General features: G+C 36.6%; 1 protein-coding gene and 1 long non-coding RNA gene across 4 annotated transcripts in view; both read right to left on the reverse strand.

The window, feature by feature from the left end:
* Positions 1–25,353, reverse strand: part of Alcam (activated leukocyte cell adhesion molecule) — a 197,972-nt gene that overhangs the window by 149,314 nt on the left and 23,305 nt on the right. The window lies entirely within an intron of this gene.
* LOC132648573 (uncharacterized) lies at positions 6,679–23,609 on the reverse strand. Its single transcript, XR_009587003.1, has 2 exons — positions 11,207–23,609; positions 6,679–7,304 (listed from the first exon to the last, which is right to left on the reverse strand). It is a non-coding gene; the product is annotated as an uncharacterized LOC132648573 (long non-coding RNA).

Here is a 25,353-nt window from a genome sequence, read left to right on the forward strand (position 1 = left end):
CTACACACCAGAAGAGGGCACCAGATCTCTTAATAGATGGTTGTAGGCCACCATGTGGTGGCTGGGAATTGAACTCAGGACTTCTGGAGGAGCAGTCAGTGCTTTTAACCTCTGAGCCATCTCTCCAACTTTGGTTACTCCACTTGCTGTCCTAATTGGCAACAAAACAGAGTGAACCCTGATTCCAGAAAGAGTAAACATGCCCATGAGAAGTTAGACATTTTCCTCACCATCGGACCCCTATTCCTTATTCCTTTCTCTATATACTACATGTGCCATGAAACTTGGTGTTTCTTCTCACGCTTTTAAGAGATGAGGCATAAGTCATACTGAACTTCTGAATTTGGGATCACCTTTACCTTGCTTTGCCCAGTGGGTTGCTCGCAAATATGGTGGATACCACAGCACCTACATTTTTCTGCTCATTCTAGCTCTTGGTGTCTCCTTGAAGTTATGCCCAGTTTGCCTACTTCCTGAGAGGCAGCCTGGGCCTGAGTGAGTCACACCAGCTATGCCACCAGAGGAACAATCAACAAGGGCTGGCTAAACCTGAAAGCAAACCCATGATCCTGTCTCTGCCACACAAACATGAGTTACAACAACCAAAGTGGAGCAGATGTAGCTCAGGCAGTTGGTCCTCATGTTTGCAGTCAAGATTGATGGTTTCATATAACCCCACATGACTGTGACACTATCTATGTTTTGCACTCTCTCATCTTGTGTCCCAATGCTTTTCCCACTCCCATCACGAGTGTAGGTAGCAATCTCCAAATAAGGATCAAACGGATCTTAATAAAGCATGGTTTCTATTTTAAATTAACAAGTAGTCCACAAGACCATTTTTACATTTAGGTTTACTTTAAATGATAACTTACTGAAAACCAACAATGTTTTTCCAACTCTTATCAGAAATTTTACATATAAATAAGCCCTTCCAACAATAACTTGTAAGTTTGAGAAAGAAAAAAAATAGCAATGAACTGAAATCATAAGTATAAATAAATATCTATGACCCCTTACTTCCTAACACTATAAATGATTAAAAACTTAAAACTTGAAACAGAGAACAGATAGACTTTCCACACAAAATGATTATAATAGATGGTCTACCTTCAAAAAAGCAGGGTATGAATATTGAATACTCAGCCATTTGGGAAGAAAAGCTTTTTTTTTTTTAATTGTTCTCTCATACAATTCATCCTGACTGCAGTTTCTCCTTCATGCCCCTTCTCCCAGTGTCCTCCTCCCTGTCTCTCTTCTCTCTCAGATCTCCTCCTTCTCTGTTTCCCTTCAGAAGAAAGCAAGCCTCCAGAACAGCTTTTGAGACAGGAGGTGTGGGCTTTGCATAAAGTCAGCATATACGTACCTTTGTGTGGTGATTTTATTCCAAAAGTGCAAGAATATCACAGGAAAGAAGAGTAACTGGAGAACTTTGACAACCACTTATTTTCAAGGTGATCTAAGTTAGGATCAATGGTAATAAGGGACCCAGTGAAAGAAAGAGTAGGTACAGTGTGTATTATGTGATGAGAATAACGTTTTAGCTTGTTTGGTTTTTAACCTCCCCATATAGCTTTACTCTAATGTCAATCTCATAACTAGACAAATTCCCAATTAAAGAATATTATATCAAGCACTTGCCCAGTACCCCTCAACATGACAGATGATAAAAAGAAGAACATCTGAGCAAGACCTATATCTAAAGATAAGCTAATGAGACTAGACCAACAAATGCAACAAAGAATTAGGTGTCCCCTAGAAAGAATGTCCCTACTGAAATTAAGAAAATGCAAGGACTGATTTCATTAATGCTAACTAATCAATAAAAGTATTAATTCACTAATATAGTATATAAGAATTGCACATAAATTGTAACAAATATACCATAAGTAAATGATGCTGATAGTAGAGGAAATTTGCTATGGACAATGAAGTATGGTCTTACTCTATGAATCCTCAAAATATTTTCTTCAGTTCTAGGTAAAGTGAGAAATTCTGCCTCAAATAGTAAGGTAGGGGAGTGATGGAGAAAAGCATCCAATATTGGCCTCTGGCCCCGACACAAACACACACAGTTGTGCATAGTGTACATACATGCACACACACATACACAAAACCAAAAAAGAAACTGTAGTGTTCATAAAAATATGTACCAATAAACTATACATTTTTATAGTCACTAACCTCTGTAGATGAAAGGATTTGAAGGACAGATAACACCCAACTAATTTCATATGCACTGTTGATTTATTTATTGTCATTCTCATAGTTTAAGTAGGTTCATTTGGGATTCAGGGCATCATTTTAAAATTTTCAAAATTAAAAAAAAAAGAATTTAGTAAAGTTCTAATCAATGTTTGTAAATAAAGTAACATTCCAGTTTAAAACATAATACAAATTTCATGGGTGAAACTAGTGTAATTCCACAACACATTTAAATGAATAGAATGTATTCATTTTTTGAAATAATGTTCAGATTGTACCATCAATCGACTTTTCCTAACAGTTCCTAAAATTATTATTGAATATCACTTCTTGTCGCAGTCTCTGGAGAAGATTAATGGAATGATCAGAGGCACCAGCTGTTTCAATATTGCTCTGTATTTATCTTGCTAGCTTAATAAACTACAGGTCCACTTAGCAACTATAACCTCTTTCAGCTAGAAACCGTTTTACTGATATTCTTGTGTATGGATTATTATTTTAATATTACGCCATTATTTGTAGTAATTAATACTATAAGGGAAATTTTCTGCACTGCCACAAAATAACAGCCTACTCATATTTCAATTGCTTTCAGACAATCCAGGGCATCCAAAAAGCATTTGTAAACATAGCTGAATGATAACTGAAACAGGTGTAGATGACATTTAATAAAACAAATCTCTCATTTTTTGCTCACTCTCTGTTTGGTTTCCTGGGGCTCTGTTTGGCAGTGAACTCTAGTGTATTTGCTTCAGGGAAATTCTTAGATTATCAGAGTCTACTGACATGGCAACCAAAAAATGGATCACAAAAACTGTGGCTAAAATCTAATATTAATTTCTAAGAGGATATATAGAGTTTTTGATGGTAGCATTAAGATTATCAACAACTAAACCTTGAGATTCATGTGGATTATATGAGCTCAGGCTATTTGTGTTCGCAAAGTCTTACTATAGGTGATAGCGGATCACATCCGGTTTGAGATTTTGTTTAACTCATATGAATGTCAATATAACTTTACTGACAATGTTTCTTTGCATTTGTGTAACTTAAGTGAAGAAACATAACTGAGTCACAAAAATTAAAGTAATTTTTTCTTCCCTTCAGGGCTCATGCAGGTGTCAATTCTAGGCTAGGGGCCAATTCTAGTGAACATGAACACCACATCATTTTCTCTCCTGGCTTTTCTATCGCTTACTAGTTTTCTGCCAACATACAGATATCAATCAGCATTATGTCACCTTTGTTTTTCAGAATGGTCTTCACATCAACAACTAATGAACTGACACACAATAGATTAATTGAAACTTACATAAATGCTGTATTTGATTAACTTTTCAAAGTGTCATTTGGGACTATAGTGTCTCTTTTGAACATTATTTAATATCTGATTCCCTCACTAATGAGATCAACAGAAAAATTAAACAATGAATTTACTACGATGTGTGAATTATGTGTTACATGTTTAAAATATTTATGGAGTACTCAAAATATCTCTCCTAGTGATAGCACATTGTTTTGGAAAGTAGAATTGGTTCAAAAATGTTTTCAGATAGTGTCTCAACTAAGTACATGCAAAGCCAAAGTGAAGAATTATTAAACTCACCAGGTATAGTGTCACACGCCTGTGAGCCTGTGATCCCAGCACTGGGAGACAGTGGCAGGCAGATCTCTGTGAGTTCAAGGTCAGCATGGTCTACAAAGTTAGTACAGGACAGCCAAGGCTACACGGAGATGTAATAATTCCCCGCTGCATTCACTGAGGTATGGTTTCTCAATGAAACCTGAACATTCAGTTCCAGCGTCGTCCTCCTTGTAAACTGAGGTCACTGATTGGTGTTCCACACATACCCAGCTATTCTTGGGCTCTGGGAGTCTGAATCCTGGTCATTGTGCTTGCACAGCAGTTTCTTTTCCTGTTGGGCTATCTCCTCAAAATGTTTTCAGTTGCTTTTATTCAACAGTGGTAAGGGAATATTTTATACAACCTCCCCCAACATTGCAGTAAAGAACTAAGGTTACTATTACATGTTTGCATTAAATTAGACCAATGAAATCTTTACTCTCAAGACTTAGATTTCATTCTCTGATATAGGAATGCACATTTTGCACAAAATTTCTATCTTATCATGCTGTTTCAGAAAATGCCCTTGTGGCCAGTTGTTTCTTTCAGTGCTAACAGTAAGAACTTATACCAGAAGATTCCAGTAAAATTATATGACTTAACTATATACCACACTGTAAAATGAAATAGCTACTATATTTTCTGAGCATAACTTGTACAACTGTTAGTTATGAATTTAATCATTTCTAAAAAAGAATAGCCAGCTGTTGAACTGCCATTCCCTACTGAAATGTCTATGTTCATTCTTTCTGTCATTAATGCTTCTTTTCACTCTATTTTATGTCTCAGAAACTCTTTAAGACTGATACTCCTGTTATTTCTAACAGGAACTCAATGGCTGGCTCTTTGACCTCCCCATCCCCAAGGGAGGAGCAGTCCTGTTAGGCCACAGAGGAGGACTTTGCAGCCAGTCCTGAAGATACCTGATAAAACAGGATCAGATGAATGGGGAGGAGGTCCCTCCCATCAGTGGACTTGGAAAGGGGCAGGGTGGAGATAAGGGAGGGAGGGTAGGAGTAGGAGGGAATGAGGGAGTGGGATACAGCTGGGATACAGAGTTAATAAAATGTAACTGATAAGAAAAAATAAAATTATAATAAAAAAGACTGATACTCCAACCAAGGACCATTCATGGATATAACCTAGAACCCCTGCTCAGATGTAGCCCATGGCAGCTCAGTATCCAAGTGGGTTCCCTAGTAAGAGGAACAGGGACTGTCTCTGACATGAATTCAGTGGCTGGCTCTCTGATCACCTCACCCTGATGGGGGAGCACTCTTGCCAGGCCACAGAGGAGGCCACAATGCGGCCAGTCCTGATGAGACCCAAAAAGCTAAGGTCAGATAGAAGGAGAGGAGGACCTCCCCTATCAGTGGACTTGGAGAGGGGCATGGGAGGAGATGAGGGAGAGAGGGTAAGATTGGTAGGGAATGAGGGAGAGGGCTACAGCTGGAATACAAAATGAATAAACTGTAATTAATATAAAAAATAAAATTTTAATAAAAAAAGAACTCTTTAAGTGGCTGGAAGACAAATCAAGTTCATCTGGCATAACTTCATAATTAGTAGTAATTTGAACCCAGGTTATTTAAAAGACTGCTCTACCTTGTCATTGTTTAGTATTCTGCTCCGTAATGCACCAAAGGTATCAATACAACACTGGCGTGACCACTCCAACCACAGTAAAAATGCTAGGATAACTGCTATAGCCCATACAATGGAGAGAAGATACTGTTTTCTCTACTTATCATTTGTGACTTGGAAGAGTCCATTTTATTTTAGCCAAAGTCTACAAAATATCTCATGAAAAATAAAACCTTCATAAGTATCAAATTTATTCACTGGTGCCCCAAAGGTACACTGATTCAAGTAAACTGAGAAAAGTCAAATAAATTTTCTGCTTGAATCAATTACCATTATCACTAGAGGTAATGTTGGAATCAGTAGTTGCTCAAAACTGAGACTCTCCCCCAAACAAAAGTAAACACGCATTTACTTATCAATGTTTTCACCCAAAATGAACAGTACCATTTCTGATTTTTTTTCCCTAGGTCAAGATTTGGGCATTCTATTCTGAATTCCATAGATTAGGCTTTATTATGTTTAGGTATGAGTCCTGTATCCCTGATCTCTCCAAGACTTTCATTATGGAGGGGTGTTGGATTTTGTCAGTAGCTTTTTCTGCATCTAATGAGATGATCTTGTGATTTTTTTTCTTTGAGTTAGTTTATAAGGTGGATTACATTGATGGATTTTTGTATGTTGAAGCATCCCTGCATCCCTGGGATAAAGCCTACTTGATCATGGTGGATGATGTTTCCAGTGTGTTCTTGGATTCCATTTGTGAGTATTTTATTGACTACTTTTGCATCAATGCTAATGAATGAAATTGGTCTGAAATTCTCTTTCTTTGCTGAATCCTTCTGTGGTTTAGGTATCAGGGTGACTGTGGCTTTTTAGAATGAGTTCAGCAGTGTTCTTTCAGTTTCTATTTTGTGTAATAGTTTGCAGAGTATTGGTATTAGCTCTTCTTGGAATGTATGGTAGAACTTTGCACTAAAAGCATCTGGACCTGGGGTTTTTTTGGTTGGGAAACTTTTGATGACTGCTTCTATTTCCTTTAAGGTTATAGGACTGATTTGATTTTAATTTAGCTTTGGTAGGTGAAATTTATCGAGAAAAGCATCCATTTCTTTTAGATTTTCCAGTTTTGTAGAATAAAGGCTTTTGAAGTAAGACCTAATGTTTTTTTTTTTTTTTTTTTTTTTTTTTTTTTTTTTTTTTTTTTGATTTCTCCATTGTCTGCTGTTATGACCCTCTTTTTATTTCTGATTCTCTTAATTTGGGTACTCTTTTTCTGACTTTTAGTTATTTTAGCTAAGGGTTTGTCTATCTTGTTGATTTTTTTTTTTCAACGAACCAGCTCTTGGTTTCACTGATTCTTTGTATCATTCTCTTTATTACCAATGTATTGATATCAGCCCTTACTTTATTTCCTGCCATCTACTCCCCTTCAGTGTGTTTGTTTCCTTCTGTTCTAGAGCTTTCAGGTGTGCTGCTAAGTTACTAGTACGGGATCTCTTCAATTTCTCTAGGAAGGAGCTTAGTCCTATGAATTTTCTTCTTAACACTACTTTCATTGTATCTCATAAGGTTGGGTATGTTGTGCCTTCATTTTTATTGAAAACTAAAAAGACTTTAATTCCTTTCTTTATTTCTTCCCTGAGCCAGTGGTCATTGAGTAGTGAGTTGTTCAGCTTCCATGAGTTATAGGCTTTCTGCTGTTTCTGTTGTTGTTGAATTCCAACTTTAGTCCACGGTGGTCTGATTAGATGCAGGGGGTTATTTAAATCTTCTTATATCTGTTGATGCTTGCTTGAGGTTGTAGAATCTCAGTTTTCCATGAGAATTTCCATGGTAGTGATTCCCTGTCATAATGCCTTTTCTTGTTCATTTTTCGTTAGGATAGATGAGACTGAGAAGGAGAAGACATTACGAAAAGTAATTGATTTGTGATTCAGTTTTAAGTTGAAAAGCTTCTGCAAAGCAAAAGACACTGTCGTCAGAACAAAACGACAGCCTACAGATTGGGAAAGGATTTCACCAACCCTATGTCTGAGAGAGGGCTAATATGCAGAATATAAAGAACTTAAGAAGTTAAACTGCAACAAATTAAGTAATCCAGCTAAAAATGGGGTATAGAGCTAAACAGAGAATTCTCATTAGAGGAACATCTAGTGGTAGAGAAATACTTAAAGTGCTCTTTAGTCAACATCCTTAGTCATTAGGGAAATGCAAATCAAAATGACCCTGAGATTTCACCTTATACCCATTAGAATGTTTAAGATCAAAAACTCAAGTGACAACACATGCTGGAGGGGATGTGGAGAAAAGGGAAACCTATTCCATTGCCGTTGGGAATGTAAAACTTGTAGGACCATTTTGGAAATCAATCTGCTTTCTCAGACAGATAGGAATCATGGTGAACTCAAGATCCAGCTATACCACTACTGGGCATGTACACTAAAGATGCTCCCATTCAATAAGGACATTTGTTCAGCCATGTTCATAGCAGCTTTATTTGTAATAGCCAGGATCTGGAAACAACCCAGATGTCCCTCAGCCAAGTAATGGATACAGAAATTGTGTTACGTTTACACAATGGAATACTACTCAGCTATTAAAAATAAAGAAACCATGAAATTTGCAAGCAAATGGTGGGATCTAGAAAAGATCATCCTGAGTGAGGTATCCCAGAAGCAGAAAGACTCACATGCTATATACTCACTTATAAGTGGATATTGTAGACATATAATATAAGATAAACATACTAAAATCTGTATACCTAAGGAAGCTAATCAAGAAGGAGGACTCTGGTAAGATGTTCAATCTTCATTCAGAAAGACAAATGAGATAGACATCAGAAGAGGGAGAACACAGGGAACAGGACAGGAGCCTATCACAGAGGGCCTCTGCTACACAGCAGGGTATCAAAGCATATGCTGAGATTCATAGAAACTTTTTTTTTAACTTTTTGCGGAGTGCAGGAAATCTTATGAAAGTAGGGAGAGATAGAAATACCTGGAGGGGATGGGAGCTCCATGAGGAGAGCAACAGAACCAAAAAAATATGTGTACAAGAGTCTTTTCTGAGACTGATACTCCAAACAAGGATCATATACATGGAGATAACTTAGAAGCCCTACACAGAAGTAGCCCATGGCAGCTCAGGGTCCAAGAGGATTCCCCAATAATAGGAACAGGGACTGTCTCTAACATGAACTCATGTGCTTGCTCTTTGATCACGTCCACTGAGGGATAGCGGCCTTCTCAGTCCACAGAAGAAGACAATGCAACCAGTCCTGATGAGACCTGATAGACTAGGGTCAGATAGAAGGGAAGGAGGACCTCCCCTATCATTGGACTGTGGGAGGGGCATGGGAGAAGAAGATGGAGAGAGGGTGAGATTGGAAGGGGGAGGAGCCTACAGCTGGGATACAAAGTGAATAAACTAATTAAAAATAAATTTAAAAAAGAATAAAGAATAAAAAAACGAGGGATGCAGATCTTCAATTACAAATCATGTTGACATTTTTCTTTTTTTTTTGGATTATTTCTATATAATTCTTTCAAGTACTTATCATTTAGGAAACATTCATATAATAGATGACTATTTACATAGCATTCAATCAGCAACTTAATTACAAATATATAGCCATAGTCTTTTTTTTTTTTTTTTCATTCAGAATGCAGTTTGTTCAGGAACCTTGAACAATCTTCTGACCCTGTAGAAAGCCAGCCCACAGCTTAAATAGCCTCTGGGTAGCCAACCCCAGCATGCTACGTGGGCAATGCAGATAGGTCCACATACATGAAAGCACACCAGATCCTCAGCCTTAGCCAAATGTGGAGTTGTTTGTGACAGAGAGCACTCACCATCGGGAAGGTGGAAGGCGGAAACCAGCTCCATCTTTAAGGCTCGGCATTATGCAGCAGCTTTCTACAATTCCCCCTTTTTGTTTTAGACTCATCAGGCAAGAGTAGAGGTCTGATCTCTGATATTAGAAATAAATTGGGACTTTGTACCGATGTTCATTTAGGTGTCATCCACCCAAAGAGCATCAGACCCGTTTCTATACCTTTTTCTCAGAGGTGGGACCTGGGGCATCAACCCGCATGCAATCAGACATGCTCTTCTCTGGCATTTTTCAATGAAACTGTTATGAGAATAATGTGTTTTTGAAACCTAGTGTTTTTAATTCTATGTTCAATACAAAGATAAAGCGGATCTATTGCAGACCTCAAATCACAATGGGTGTTCTTCTCATTAGTCATCAATACCACCAATTTTCTCCTTATTTCTGTATGCTCCTTTCCTCTATTTAATTCACACAGCAAGTCTGATGGTAATAATTGAAGGCTGAACCCCACACTCAGGATCTCTGAAAGGATTTCTTCAGCTCTAACTAAAGTGAATGACTCTTTCCCTACAGGACTCACGTTTATGTCCGACAGAAGCAAAATTTCTAATACTTGAAATCATTGCCTATCTTAGAGTCTGAGGAACAGGCACAGGTACATACCATAGACCATTTACTCACAGTTTTCAGTCCTAAAAACAGAATCCTCTATTATGTCCCCAGTAATCCATCACTGATTTCCCAACTTAAAATACAATCAGAGTGTCTAAAACTTCTATTCTCTTTCCTTTATATGACTGCAGAGATGACAAATTCTTTGGTTTTTTTGTTTCCTTCCTCTTTTGATCAATAAATCCACCTTCTGTCCCTCTACCCAAATGCATTGCTTCCCTGTTTCAGTTTCCATACCAGTCTATTTACCCTGGGCCTCCTTCTCAGAGCATCATAAAGAGTTGAGAAGATGCCCTTTCTGCTGTCAATCTCACAGAAGTATTCACTTTGCTTTAATGGAGGCTCTTATGAATCTGGTACTTGTGTGGAATATGATAGGATCTCTCTGACAGATACATGCCTTGATACATAGATGGCATTATGATGATACTTGTTACTTGACGGGATCTGTATTTCCCAAAATTCAAAATATAAAATATAAAAATACATTCAGTAAATTAATTCATCAGCTTCCATTCTCAGTTTGGTTGATGCATATTAAGGACAAACATTTTCAGAAGTAAACTGGTTTCTCAAATAGTGGAAGCCAGAACAAAAATCTGTCCTTGGGTTTCTTTTACTGAAAAATAGTTTTCTACACCTTTTTCATCATCAAAATATGTGAAGGAAATAAAGAACATTATTTATATATACACTCATCACCTTAAATGTTTATATTACGTCAATTAGTTTTTAAAGAAAATCAAGTAGATTTTTTATGATATTGTAGGATATAATATATATCCTTATATATGTATGTATGTATGGTGTATAGGAAAAGAAGTTGGCTTTCTAGATCAAAGACAAGAGGAGATATGCACTCCACATTAGGACAGTGTTTCCTCCTTCTGTTTGTTTTATGTGATGTACACAAACGGGCATTCATTTACATAGAGGCCAGAAGTAAGGATCTAGTGTGTTTGTCAATCATTAGCGTCCTCCCTTCTTCCCCCACACCTTTTATTGATACAGAATCTCTCACTAAATCAAAAGCTTTTCAGGTATGGAAGGCTAGCTGGTCACATCCCTAGGGATCCTCCTGTTTCTGCCTCCCCAGTGCTGAGATTGGAAGTGTTTGCTGCTATAGTGCATTTACCTATGATTGCTGGGATAGAACTCAGGTTTGTGATTGTGAAGCAAACTCATACTGACTGAGCCATCTCCTCAGCCACAGGGCAATAAAATTTTCCTCAGAAAATAAAGATATGAGCAGGTGTCCCAATTTATGTTAAAGAATGTACACTCACTTCAGTCTGTCTATGGAATCCACAATAGAGCCCTTTAGTTCCTGATCGTCAAAATCACACAGGAGCTTCAGTTTAGCTGTTTATAGACATGACTTCAAAATCGGTTACATGCCAGTGGACTTCTGTAGTTGAGAGATTTAAAATAATTTTGATTACGTGAAGAATCTACCTCTGTGTCAAGATGCAGATAAATCTATGTTATCACATTCTTTAAAGTATTATTATTATTAATCTTGTTACCTGCTGTTTGTTTGTTTGAGACACATTTTCTCTGTGTAGCCTAGGCTGTCTTGGACTGACTTTGTAGACTAGACTGGCCTTGAACTCTCATCGATCCACCTGCCTCTGCCTCCCAGAGTACTGAAATTAAAGGTGTGTGCCACCATGCCTGGCTTCCTCAAAGTATTAAAAATCAGAGGAGGGTCTTTACATTGAAAACTCTTCTGTTTACATTTTTAAAGATGAAAGGTGCACAGGCAGCTTGTTATTCTCTTTCTTTTGGGTTCAGAGTACTACTGTAATGGAAGTAGACAGGATGCGAGCAGTGCCTTGCACATGTAGAACACTATATAAGATGCTGTAACACTTGTTTTATGTAACAATTATTCTAATACCAAAGTATGTTTTATTTGGTCCTGCATTATACATGACTTTGCTAAAAGGCTGGTGAATAAGTAACTTGTATACATCATGGTAGCTTTTTCTGTGATACCATCAAATTCCTCCCTAGTACTCTATGTTGAACCACATTATATTTTGTCAATAATGGCAGTTACTATCTCATCATATTGCTGGTTAATAGTGTTTGCTTTCTTTTCTACTCATTTTTCTTTTTCTTTTACCTCATATTTAAAATATCCTTTCAATGTAAGTTTAAATTTTGTAAGTTATTTCAACTTACTTATATCAATGAAAAAATACATATGAACACAAGTGAAAGTGAAAGATGAAAGAGACAGAAGAAAGAAGATCGAGAAATGGGAAAACCCCAGGGAAATTCCTTCAAGATGTGAGACAAGGCAAATTTCTCTATGATAAACTTGAACAGTTACCGTTTAGTAAAACACAATTCAAAGCAGATGCTGAGACTCATAGCCAAACTTTTGGCAAAGTGCAAGGAATCTTAGGAAATCGGGGAAATAGTAGGACCTGGAGGGGACAGGAGCTCCACAAGGAGAGCAACAAAACCAAAAAAATCTGGGCACAAGGGTCTTTCCTGAGACTGATACTCAATCCAAGGACGATTCATGGATATAACCCTGAACCTCTGCTCAGATATAGCAACAGTTCCAGGATGGTTATTATATTCGTGTCTACACATATTTAGAATCTTTATCTTATTTTTAGACCCATCTATTTTCACTATTCATGTCCAGACCAGTGAGTCTATGAGTTCTGTCAGGGATACAGCTGGATTTAAAAGTAAAAGTTCTTTGGAAAAAGGACCTTGAGTTCTGCGTTCTTCTTCGACCCTGTTGAGAACATTGTTGTGTGACAACAGAAATACTTATCACTATTTTTATTTCGGAGTTGGGGGCAGGGAAATTTTATTTCTTATAACTACTTGTTTTTGCTACAATATACTGCTAAATCAAATTAGTGGCAGTCACTTCAACTGAAGTTTCTCTGGGAGTCATATTTTCTAGTTTGTTGAAAAAATTTAAATCCTACAGGAAATTTCATTACTATCTATTTTAAGGCTAAACAAAATCTGGCACTTTATATTCATTACCTTCTTTGCCTCTGGACTTTCACTGTGAAAATGAACCTTGAAAGATCACTGACTTACTCTAGTCTGGATAATGTAGTTTGGGACATCATTGTTACCAGCTGTCAAGGTGAATGCAGTGATGTTCTCCCTATACATACTTCCTCTTTTTTTCCATTAGTGTTCTAGAATTATCAGTGTCTCCTGATCATTGCTCTCTGTTTTCATGTCTATCAGTTATCCTTATAGAGCCTGATCTTATTACCATGTCATCTCCAAACCCATGAAAATAAATGGCTTCAATTTGAATGTGACTCAGAAGTCATAGCTGTGATAGACATGTTGTGATTTTTTTCCTGAACTCAGCAGCCTTGACATCATTGCAGTCTCTAGGAATTCACTAAGGAACAGCAACATTATGCTATAAAGTCACATGGTGTTCCCTTTCAGAGAAAAATGAGGGTGAATGTATTGTGTATATAAAGATACCTTATAATCCTATTATAATCTTATAATTAAAAACAATTTCTCCAACAGTTACAGAACCCAGAGGCCCAATGCATACTCTGGGATTTAATCTGAACAGAAACTCTGAAATATCAGTTTTTCAAAGAAACCCAAGTAGAGAAATCAATATAGGAGGTATATTTGTAGGAAAAAATATTCTGAATAGGTGGAAAGACTTTTTTTTCTGAGAAAAGCAAAAACAAAAGGTCTTATGCTTTGCTGTATAAAAACACAGAACCCAGAGAAAATTCTATCTGTGACAAGCATCTCTTGCTTTCTATACTGAACACCTTGGACACAAAAGAAGCTGAAGGTACTTTAGTTGGAATAGAGTATGCGATATTGAGTCATGAGCATAATCTCTGTTAAAAACACAACTTTTAATCCCTCATTTGTATTCTGGGCTTAGCCTTCTAATGCCAGCTGCCCCTCACATTATGAGGTAAGGGAAGAGCTGCAAGGGACCAAATTAATTTAGGAAAACAAAACAAACAGAACCACAGACTTGCAAAAAAAAATGATCCAGTTCCTCACCATAGTGGTGTGCTGCCTCAGGACACTTGGCTTTTTTAAATGAATGTGATCTGTCATTAACTAGATTTATTTTTGTTGTTGTTTTGTTTTGTTTTTAATGTCATAGTAGGAAGTACAGGCTGACAGAAAGAGGAACATTTGCTTGACTGGATATTCAAGGAGAAGTATGTTGTACCATGCTCAACCTCTCAGCTGTTTCTGAGCAGAGGATTAACTTCAAAGCCTTTTGAACATTTAAATTCTTACACTACTGCTAGCTAACACACAAAATACCCCATGCGTGAAAATGAAACCTATTTTAAAAATGGACAGCTATGGACAATTGCATTTAAGTATTAAAACCAAGAGAAACCCCTTCAGCCTCATTATTGTGGGGTTTACCTTTAAAAATGAGAAAGTGAGACACACTTTAAAAATGCGTAGGATTTACATCAGCAGTCACAGGTGTGCACATCCACACAGAATATCAAGATGAATATCAAGATGAAGCACAGTTTGTACTCAGGGTGAGCCAGCATAGCAAGGCCTCCAAACCAGGAAAATGACACATTTTTGGTGCTTTTTTAGGTCAACCATTTCGCTGAACCATTGCAAATGACAACAATAACAATCCCTGTAGAAAAAACATGATGATAATCCCTCCAATATGAAAGTGTCTCAAGAGTAGCCTTTCAAAGAATAGGGACGAAAGGAGAAAGAACGATAATCTGCATGTCCAAAGAGAAGATATAATGAGGTAGCATGAAGTTTTCTCCCCAATGATGAATGGGGTGAAACAGAATAATTGACCTCAAATGCGATAGAGGAAGTTACATTTATAGAAAACAGATTCTGAAAAAGTTAACTGCTTTGCATGCTTACTGATTTAACTCTCACAACAAAGATGAACTGAGTATAATTTTCTCTCACTGTTTCCTGATCTAAGAAAAAACAAACAGACTAAACAATATGTTAAAGGTAGCAGAATAATGAAATCATCAAGCTGAAATCGGAGATGGGGTCTAAAAGGAGAATTCTATCTTCCCATTAAAGTACACTCAGTCCACTCAACAACCATACTACTTTGAATATAATTATTTTATACTAATTTCAGCCATATTTTATATTTGGTACAATCTGGTATAAAAAAATGAAATTGTCTCTATCTTCAGAGATCTTAAGAATTAATTTTAAAAAGAACCCACACTGAATTAGAAAGCACAACAGAGTGTGTGTGGTGTTAGACTGTGAAGTGCTATAGGCTTTAACAGTAGGTTAGAGTGGTTAAGATGGGGAACACAGGAGGTATCAGAAAACTTTCAGAAAAAGTTACTAGACCTTGTGATGAGCCAGAAGCTCAAGGAGGAATTCAAAGATGCCTTCCAGGCGGAAGTGGGATGGGCAGAGGTATTGAAAGAGAGGGCTGGATAACTTTGGGGTGAAATAAAGGAAGTAAAAGTGAATCTTGGGGACAAAGGTGGTCAAGAGCAAATAAACACTAAGGGATTAAGCAAAGAGAAAGAAGTGCCAATATTATTAATATTCTTGGTGCCCATAATTCTAGACCTGAAATTAGAGGTAAGGGGCTACTGAAACATTTTAGGCAAGAGGTAATATGATCAGATTTGAATTTTCTAAAACTTTCCCAAGAAATATGATTTATTAATTATAAATCATGAATGAGCAATGTGGAGAGACGAACTAGCTGCCAGAGAAGTTGATTCAAGAAATGATAGTGGGTTGACAGGGGATGATAGTGGGATAAACAAAGCAAATATGTTGAGATGCAACTGGTAGGGGAGAAAAGAATGAACAGAATTACCTGTATGACTGTGCAAAGGATACGATGGGTGGAGGCAAGGGAAAATCATTTAAGAGACTGGTTGATGGTCAGGTACGCTACTAGTGCATGCTCTACAAGGTTAAGCCAGAAGGATGAGTTCAAGGTCAGATCAGTCTATAGCACATAATGAAACCCTGACCTAAAGGGTTTGGATGGCAGTACTACCTACCTATCCAGACAAGTAACAGAACAATGAGTCTTGTTAAAAAAAAAGTAATAATAACAATAACAAAAAAGAACCATAGGCAACTGAGTAACACCGGGAGAGGGAGGGGGTTCTCACCAGGGAGGAGCACATCAATTAACCAACTGGTGAATTACCCAGTGCCACATTGTTATCACTGATATCATATATACAATTAATGTTATATGCCCTCAACAGGTCACATTTAGCAATACATAGTCATGAGTAACAATTACTGAGAAAAGAGGCCTTACATGTGAAGGAAACATGGAAGGGGTTTATAGGAGGGCTTGGAGGGGAAGAGGGGAAGGACAAAACATAATTAAATTACAATCTCAAAATTAACAAGTAAAAAATGATATAAAAAGAAGAATATGGGGCTGAGGAGAGAGCTCAGTGGATAAAGCACTTGCAAGGTAGGCATGAAGACTGAAGTTTGGATTCCCAGCGTTCACTAAAAAGAAAAAAAAAAAAAAAAAAGAAACACCTATACTCCCAGCACTTGGAGGCAGAGACAAGGGATCTTGAGAGCAAGGTAGCTAGCTAGACTGGGTGAAAATGGCAGGCCTCTGATCCTATGAGAGATTCTTCCTCAATAAATAACTGATTATTGACCTATTAGTATATGTCAGAAACTGATCTAAATAATATAACTTATATATACAGATACTGCTATATAAGTATAGCTCAAATAATATATACCTGAGTTATAATTATGTACCAGTATCTATATATGCAAGTTTCTCTTAATAATACCTCTGATATACTTGTTCTTACTCTCTCAATTTTGTTAATGGTACAAATAATTGTAGCCCTCTATCAATGTCACACAGATGCTATATGACAATGCCAACTGGATAGAAAGCATTAAGGGGAAATTAAATATGGCAATGCTCAAGGAGTTTCAAGTGTTCTGGTGGTCCTCTCAGGTGATGGCACCAAGATACCTGGGGATTTTATTTTGAATTTAGTTTGAAGAGGCATACATTGCAGACATTACATACATACATTAAGGACACCAACACAGCCACTCACATGCTGCCACTCACATGCTGCTAGCTGTTTAGGAAAGTGCTATTTTGCACAACACGGAGGTTAGGATTCTGAAAATGTTGCATAGTTTTCTTTAGAGAGTATATGTCACAGATGACATTTTCCCATGCTTATTTGCTGAGAGCAAGCAAGGTGTCTCAACACGTTCATTTTTACATGTGGAAGAGACAGAAATGTAACTCTTACAATGTTCTGAGGAATTTTACCCATGATTCCCAAGGCCAGGGACACAGTTAACAAAGCTAAAATCAACCAACCAAACAACAACAAAACCAACCATGCTCATTTTCAGTGAGTCTGATTCATGGAGTTTCATCACCTTGAGCAGCAACTAAGAATTCATTAAGTGAGGTGAAGTTCTGCCAAATAAACAATAAAAAAAAAAACAAAGTATGAAGTACAAAAGGCACATGTCCTGAGATCAGTAAATTCCATACACACACCTCAAAGAGAAGCAGAAACTGTGTTTATTTTGTTAAAATAAACAAAACGCACGGATAGCAAGTTCCTCAGAACTAGCTCTGACATAGAAGATGGACATTTTTCTCCAATGATAGGTCTATTTTGTAAGAAAATAACCTGCTGACTAGCCCAGAGGCGTGGTGAGATCAGCCATCAAACCATTTATGTGTTTTTTTCCCTTAAGACAAGAAGGATGGGCATTTTGAATTAAAGTGACTTCTATAAACTAGTTTTTATTTTACTATAATTACTTATGCCTGAAAGAATTATACATATTTTCAGAACTTATGTGTTTTTTTCCTGTTTATTCTCTTTAATTCATCTTATAAATACATGTCAAAAGTTCTATGTTTCATATCTTTATTTGTCTACTCCTGCAGTGATCTCTGGGTTTTTTACAATTAAACACAACCACGCAAACATAGATGCAAAAAAGCATCTTGGATTCCATTTCCCTGAAAAGTGTTCTCAAACATAAACTGGGCTGAAACAGTTTACTCCAGTGTTCCTAAACAGCAGAGCTTCAAGCTAGATCAGGGGACTCTCCAGTTCATCCCACTTAGAGCAAATGTTTCTCTTCTAATCCCAGAGTACTCTGAATGTGTACCTCTTCGAAGGTTTTCACTGCCATGTTTCTTGTAACCAGTGGGTTTTAAGCCACTAAACACCAGAACCGTACCTAATTTATTTACATTTCTCCTCTTCCCTTACCTGCATCAGGCATGGTGCTTTGCATAAGGTAGGCGTTAAATCTTCTCAATTGAACTAAGTAATATTTGATAAGTGACATTCTAGGGCATGACCGACCATCTTAGGCCTAAGTACGTGGACACCTTAATTTACTAGGCCATTTTCCTTTTTTTTTTTTTTAATTTTATTTTTTTCTTATCAGTTACATTTTATTAACTCTGTATCCCAGCCATGTCCCGATCCCTCATTCCCTCCCAGTCCCTCCTCCCTCCCTCATCTCCACAGTGCCCCTTTCCAAGTCCACTGATACAGGGGGACCTCCTCCCCATTTATCTGATCCTGTTTTATCAGGTATCTTCAGGACTGGCTGCAAAGCCCTCCTCTGTGGCCTAACAGGACTGCTCCTTTTTTTAATCAGCACAAATTTTCACTCAAAAATAATGTGTTTATTAAATTTAGTTCATGTTTCTTTTGCTTTCCCTCGACAAAGGACTGCAATTACAAGAGCCCTACAATGATCAAACACGTATTCCAATAAAGGGGAGCTGTGAACATATTACTTAGTCAATGGCAAGTTAATCATGCAGATCACTAACTTGGTTTATCCACAATTCCAGCAATGTATTAGATAACCGTCAGTTCTCCCATATTCAGATGACAGTGAAGGCTAGAGGTAGATTATTTAATCTCCTATTAGGTATTAGAGAAGAAGAAAAAAAAAATAAATGTTTGATTATAGAACTGACACAATTTAAACTACAACACAACACCCCAGGTCTGAAAGATCGGAATGATAGGCAAATGCATATAAAGAAAATGGAAAGATTTTCATACCTGTATTCCTCAGTCAATCCAGGCATAAGTTAATGCTAGAGAGAAACACTGGATAAATGTGCTCCTTTTTAATAGTCTAGCCAGTCGTTGGTCTAAACTACAGGGTATTGCTCTCAGATATCTATTTAAAATATGATCTTCTTGCATATTACACATCATTCACCCTATGAAACACTTAATGCATGAATTCATTTCATCCTCACAAGAACACTCAGCTATCTTTATACATATTTTACAAGTGAAGAACCAAAACAGAGCTATCTAAGGCAATGATGTCATTGTGTTATCTAGTGGCAGAACTGTGATTTACAAAGTTTGTTTGAGAGAAGATTGATTTCTTAACTCTGTGCATGGACTCATAGAATTCAAACAAAATGCAAACATTTGAAACACTAAGTTTAACAAAGTACTCTTATCACTGTCTAGTGTATGATAAACCATATCTAAGCACAAGATTTATGTTCTTTTACATTGCAATATATTTTTTGGAGAAATTCTAATCATTAACCTCATTAACATACCTACCAATTGGCACCCAATATACAAACTTAAACATACCAGATACACATGAATGTGGGTTTCATATTTTCATCCACATGCTCTCATATAATTTACCAACATGTGGAGGTAGAGAAATTTTCTCAGATGAAACAAAAGTATCATTTGCTTTGTGCTCATAATGGTTTCAGCAGTATATGTAAGTCACTTTATCTCTGAAGAGGACAGCACTTAGAATTGTCACTCATGTCAGGAAGAAAAGAAACAATATAGGGTTTCCAAAAATCTAGTTCTGAATTGTGGCTTTGTATTTTTCTTAAACATAAACCATACCAAAATTAATATTTTCATGGATTAAATCAAATGTATATGGATCAATAATTTTACTTGATGAAGTAAAAAATAATATTCTATTTTATTTTACCTCTAACCTTGAAAGCAACATATTTGCATCAATGTTGAATAGTGCATTTTGAGTTAATTATAATAATGCAGTTCAAGCATTATCTATTATTTTCATTCACAATGAGAAATGCATTGGCCTCTAATACGTTATGACCTACGTGTTCTTTTGTTACAGTCTTCAAGGTTACTGAAACATATCTTCAAGGAAACAGGTCCCAATTACATAGACACAAAGAATCTGAGATATTAAAAAATATTAAATTACTTTATAAAAGTATATTGAAAAAGGAGCATAGGCTTATTCGTTCCTTCTCCAAGCTTTACCTGTATCATTTGCTGTTGAAGCCATTGGTTCTGCCATTAAATGTCTCCAGGGAAATTTCATTTTCTCTTTAGCAACCTGTTTTAGTTTATAAAGATTTCCTCACCACTAGTAGACTTCCTCCTTGTCTTCTTTCATCACATCAATATTATTATGTGATTAGCTCAGTCTTTCTTTAGTTTTCAGTCTTTCCATCTTTCTGCAAAAGATATACTCCTCTTTTGTTTTAGCTTGTATTTATCTCCTCTGTTTGTGAAATCCCTAACACATAGTGTTCTCTAAGTATTTTTCTTTATCCCCAAAAGTTGTCTCTGCTGGCAGATACCAGGAGAACCTTTGATGGCAGCTTGGAAGAACTTTACCAGTCCCCACCATGTGACTAGCCAGCACTTCTAAACTGTAAGCACCATTAATTTGCCCATTGGCTTTTGCTGCCCTTTGATGAAATATGTTCTAAATGAAAATATTTCCTAAAATAAAGAGTGTATAAAGGAACCATTGTGAGAATTAAAAGAACTATATCAAATAAACATATTTAAATGATGCTTGTCAAGAGATCATATCCATTGCTTTTGATACAATTGCTGTTATTTCTCTTCATCCAGTTATAGTTGCTATGCTTTTGCTGTCTTTATTATATGTAGCTGCTACTGATTTCTCTGCCACTGGTACTGGTTTACTACTCACATTGCCACTATGATTTCTGCTTCTTCTTCGGTGGATGCCTCCATTCATACTCTGGTTATTGCACTTTCTTCTACCAAGTGGGACACCCAACAAAACAGGAATTTGAACATCCTGTGAGCTAGGAAATGCCTACTTAGAACTCCCAATTCCTCTTATTTGTGTAGTTCACTTGGGTTCTCCCTGTTCCCGAAATATTTAAGACAAATATTAGCCACTTGACAAAGATACTGCAACAATTTATTCAGATCAGGGACTCGAGGTTTCTGGCCCTTCCTCCTCCCTGAGATTACTCTCTGACAGGCTGTCATTTTGTAAGCTATGCATTAAAGTTTTCCATTAACATGAATAATTGAAAACTTATAGAATAGAAATATCATTCAATATTGTATGATGATAAACAACTCCATTATTGAGTTAGGAGAAGAAGGGTGCATGAGTACTGGGAATTGTAATAATAAAAAAATGTTAAATTCCATTAATAGTTCTATTATGAGAAATATTAGTTTTTTTTCTTGTACAAATGTCAATGGACATATTGAAAAATAATTAACTTTTTCATAACAGTTTGAAATTTTAAAGTGGCCCATAATCATTTTTAGGAATTTTTTCTCACGGAAAGCCATTGAGTAAAGAGGGTCTTCATCTAACATTTTCCACACTTTAAGAGCCTAAAGCATTAAGATAAGGCAGTTTAAGTGTGGTCAAAATATAATTAGATTTCTCAGTCTAGAAGGTGCTAGCATGCTGTTAGGCCTATTGAAGCCTGCCTGCCTGTGACAGGCAAACAGAGTACAAGAGTTAACACTTAGATTTATTAGTGAATCAACAGTGACTAACACACCAAGTTAGATGAGCCTGTTATCAATACTGTGGGTATCAATACTGTGGGTAGGCAGACACACACATGCCCTCCTCCCCCACACACTCATACACTGACGCAATCAAACTGGCATAAACTTTTCTGCTCCGATTAACTTTGAACCAGCTAATCCTCTGGTAGATTTTACAGTAAATGTCACATCACACCTTTTCTACTTTCCTCCACCAAAGACAGCATGTCTTTGTGATTTCTATCTCAACCTGCCCATCCTACTTTTTCCATTGTACTAATTCTAGGTGACCCAGATTGGCAATCTTGAAGACTGACCTTGCCAGTGGTACAGCTAGCTACTCAGGCATCCCGGCAACATCCAGAGCTCAGTATCAAGATACAATAAGTTCAGTATTTTAAGGTTACAAAGGTCAAATTCAAAATCACGTGTCTACTTCTATTTTGAAAATGCATATCAATGTGATTTTATATTCCCTACATCCAGAAAAAGTCTCCCCTAGGAATGAAAGCCCATCTACACTACCAATTCTGGGAGCTACCAATGCTTCAATGTTGGATCCTGAGCTGTAGCATCTGTGCCATTCTGATGAGGGGAAATCGGCAGTGGAGGATCCCAGATACGTGGCAGAGACAGCGGTACATGATCATTTCCTGTCCCATCCATTACAATTTTCTGTGAACTTAAAACTTCTCTGAAATAAGCCACTAACAGTACAGATCAATCTGGCCTAAATTCATTGCATTTGGACAGTTCCCACTCACAATGCATGGCATAATTGTCATTCGTGGTGAGGGCAGGAAATTCTTATCAACGTGACACAGTGTATGACACTTCTCAACAGAAAATTCCCATTGAGTATAGATGAAGTCACTGGATAATCTAAATGAAGTTTCTTGCCTGCCTTCTGGATAAGTCATTTACTTGAATTGGGGAAATCTGGTAAAGTTCCCAAGCCTCGTTAGTCACTTGTTTTTCATGATATTTGACATTTTTCTCATCACAGAATTACGTGGTCATTACTATTTCTCTATTTGTCTCATTTAAGTGGTGGTTTTCAGTCATAGCTACATTATAGTGTCTGTTCCGAAGCTTCCAAAACGTATACATGGCAAAGTCCCAGACCTAGGGTTATTACTTAATTGATTGGTGAGATTTGGTAACTGTTGTCTTAACTGCCAAGATGATCGTTAAGAAATAGCTGGAGTTGAAAATCGCTGAATTAGAGCCTTTGTCTTTTACCTTGGGGCATCTAGATCATCACATAGTCAGAAACAGGAAAAGCAAGGACCATTGGAAATGCTCCAGAGTGGCAATTTTACTTGATTTCTTTTACTTAAAATAAACAATATCCTTCAGAGAGTAAGTGATTTGAAACAAAACAAAAATTTAGAATTATTGTAAGATCTATGAAATCAATGACTAGATCTGTCTTTTAGTTCTGGGCACACTTCTTGAAACCCATAAGTTAGAAGGAGAAAACCAACTCTCAAGTTGTCCTCTGGACTTTCACATGTGTCCCATGGCACTCACACACTCACATGTACACACACACACACACACACACACACACTCCCAGGAAGTTGTTAGACTAAGCAGCAATCTCTTTTACCTACCGGGTCATCTCACCAGCTCATACCAATCTTACAACATGTTCATTGTGCTGTCAGCATGAAGCTTATTCACACTTTCTTCAGTCGTGCAAACGTGTGTGACTCGCCCATGAATCTGTAAATTACCCTTCATCCATGCTCCTTCAAATAATCATATTTAAACTTGTTGGGTCACAAAAAGAAAAAGTGAAAAACTAAAGCACAATTTCAGAAGAAAGGTGGGTTCAGAAAGATGGGGAAGAGGACAAGGCAGAGTAATGGGGGATTAATTTGATTAAAAACATTATATATATATATATATATATATATATATATATATATATATATAAATGAAATACACACACACACACACACACATATATATATATATATATGTATATGGTCATGTCGTAACGAAGCCCACTATTATGTATGATTAATATAGGCTGACAAAAAAAACTTGAAAATTAAATTTCAGGAAAAATCATGCCTACTTTGTGAAAAAGTACTTTTGAAAATATGACATACTTCATATTCTTGGAGAATTTCATTCATGCGTACATACAATATAGTTTGACCATATGTAACCCTAACTCCTCTTTCTAACTAACCCAGATCCATCACCCAACATCTCAATTCCTGAACTATTTTTTATGACCCAACAAGTACAAACTGTGCTGACCATATTCTCATGGACAGTTTTCTGCACTCTGAATAGCTGTGGTGTGTATGTGTGTGCATGTGTGTGTGTGTATGTGTACTTATGATGTGGGTATATCATATATATGTATGTCTATGCATGTGTATATGTGTGTGCATGATGTGTGTATCATATATATATATGTATTTATGTCTATGCATATGTATATGTTTGTATGTGTGTGTCTCTGTGTCTTTTTTAGGACATTTATAAAATAGTAGGTTTCCATATGATTCGTTGAAACATCTTTAGTGTTATTTTTTTCTCTCTCGGCACCCCTCCTATACTCTACCTTCTCAACCATCACTCCAATTAAACCTTCCTCCCCATCATTCCACTTTTCCCCTCCATATAACATATCCTAAATATTCAATTTTCCCAATATGAGATGGATAGTACTTGCCCTGTTTTAACAATGGAAAGCAACTAATCAAAAGCCTAAATCAAAGTGCCTCAAAAACATATGGCTAGAGAGTGAGAGCAGAAATTGGTCACTGGTCTACCTAAAGTATATAAAATGAATAGATTAACATTTCTGCTTGCCCAGAGCCACTTCAACCCCTCCACTTAGAAATCCTAGCTTGAGTATTTCTTCAGTAATGTTTAGTATTGATTCTTTCCCTCTCTACATATTCCAATGGCCTTTTGCTCCTCTCTGATAACATGGCTAAGATCTTTTAACATTCTTCCCATTTCCATCTCATGCTTTCAAATGTCTGTTACAGAATGGCACTAATAAACTCTTTATATAAGTGTAAAGAATACATTAAGTCAGATTAGTCAATTTTGCTAGGCTACTTTAACAATCTAAGTAATGACATTTAAAATTCAGTTAAAATATTTGTATATATAATTGAGAATACTTTAATTATTTAGTTACTTTATTCAGAAATTACTTGACATTTAGAACATTTAGACACTTGGATTTTAAAAACAGTTTATAAAACCTAATTTAAAAACAAGCAGCAAAAACCTACATCTATTTCATAGTGGTAGAATAAAAGATGTCAAATACCTCCAAACATGCTATAAGAAATACAATCCATCATTGTATTGAGGATACAAAAAAAAAGTATATTTATCTCTCTCATTTTTTCTTTGGATATTTAAATTTGCCTAAAGCATTTTATTATCCTATATGGCACAATGTAGTTATTCCAGTCAGCTGTTATGATTTAAAAAGAAGTGTAACATGTAAAATCATCATTAAAAAATAAAGTAAAAAAATGAGTTGGAGGCTCTGTTATTTGGAAGAGTGGTTTCAGAATGGGCCAGGCCTTGACTTCTATGTCTAGCATCACAATATTAGTAGATAAATA

Source organism: Meriones unguiculatus, chromosome 17 (genome assembly GCF_030254825.1).
Source record: "Meriones unguiculatus strain TT.TT164.6M chromosome 17, Bangor_MerUng_6.1, whole genome shotgun sequence".
Classification (NCBI taxonomy): domain Eukaryota; kingdom Metazoa; phylum Chordata; class Mammalia; order Rodentia; family Muridae; genus Meriones; species Meriones unguiculatus.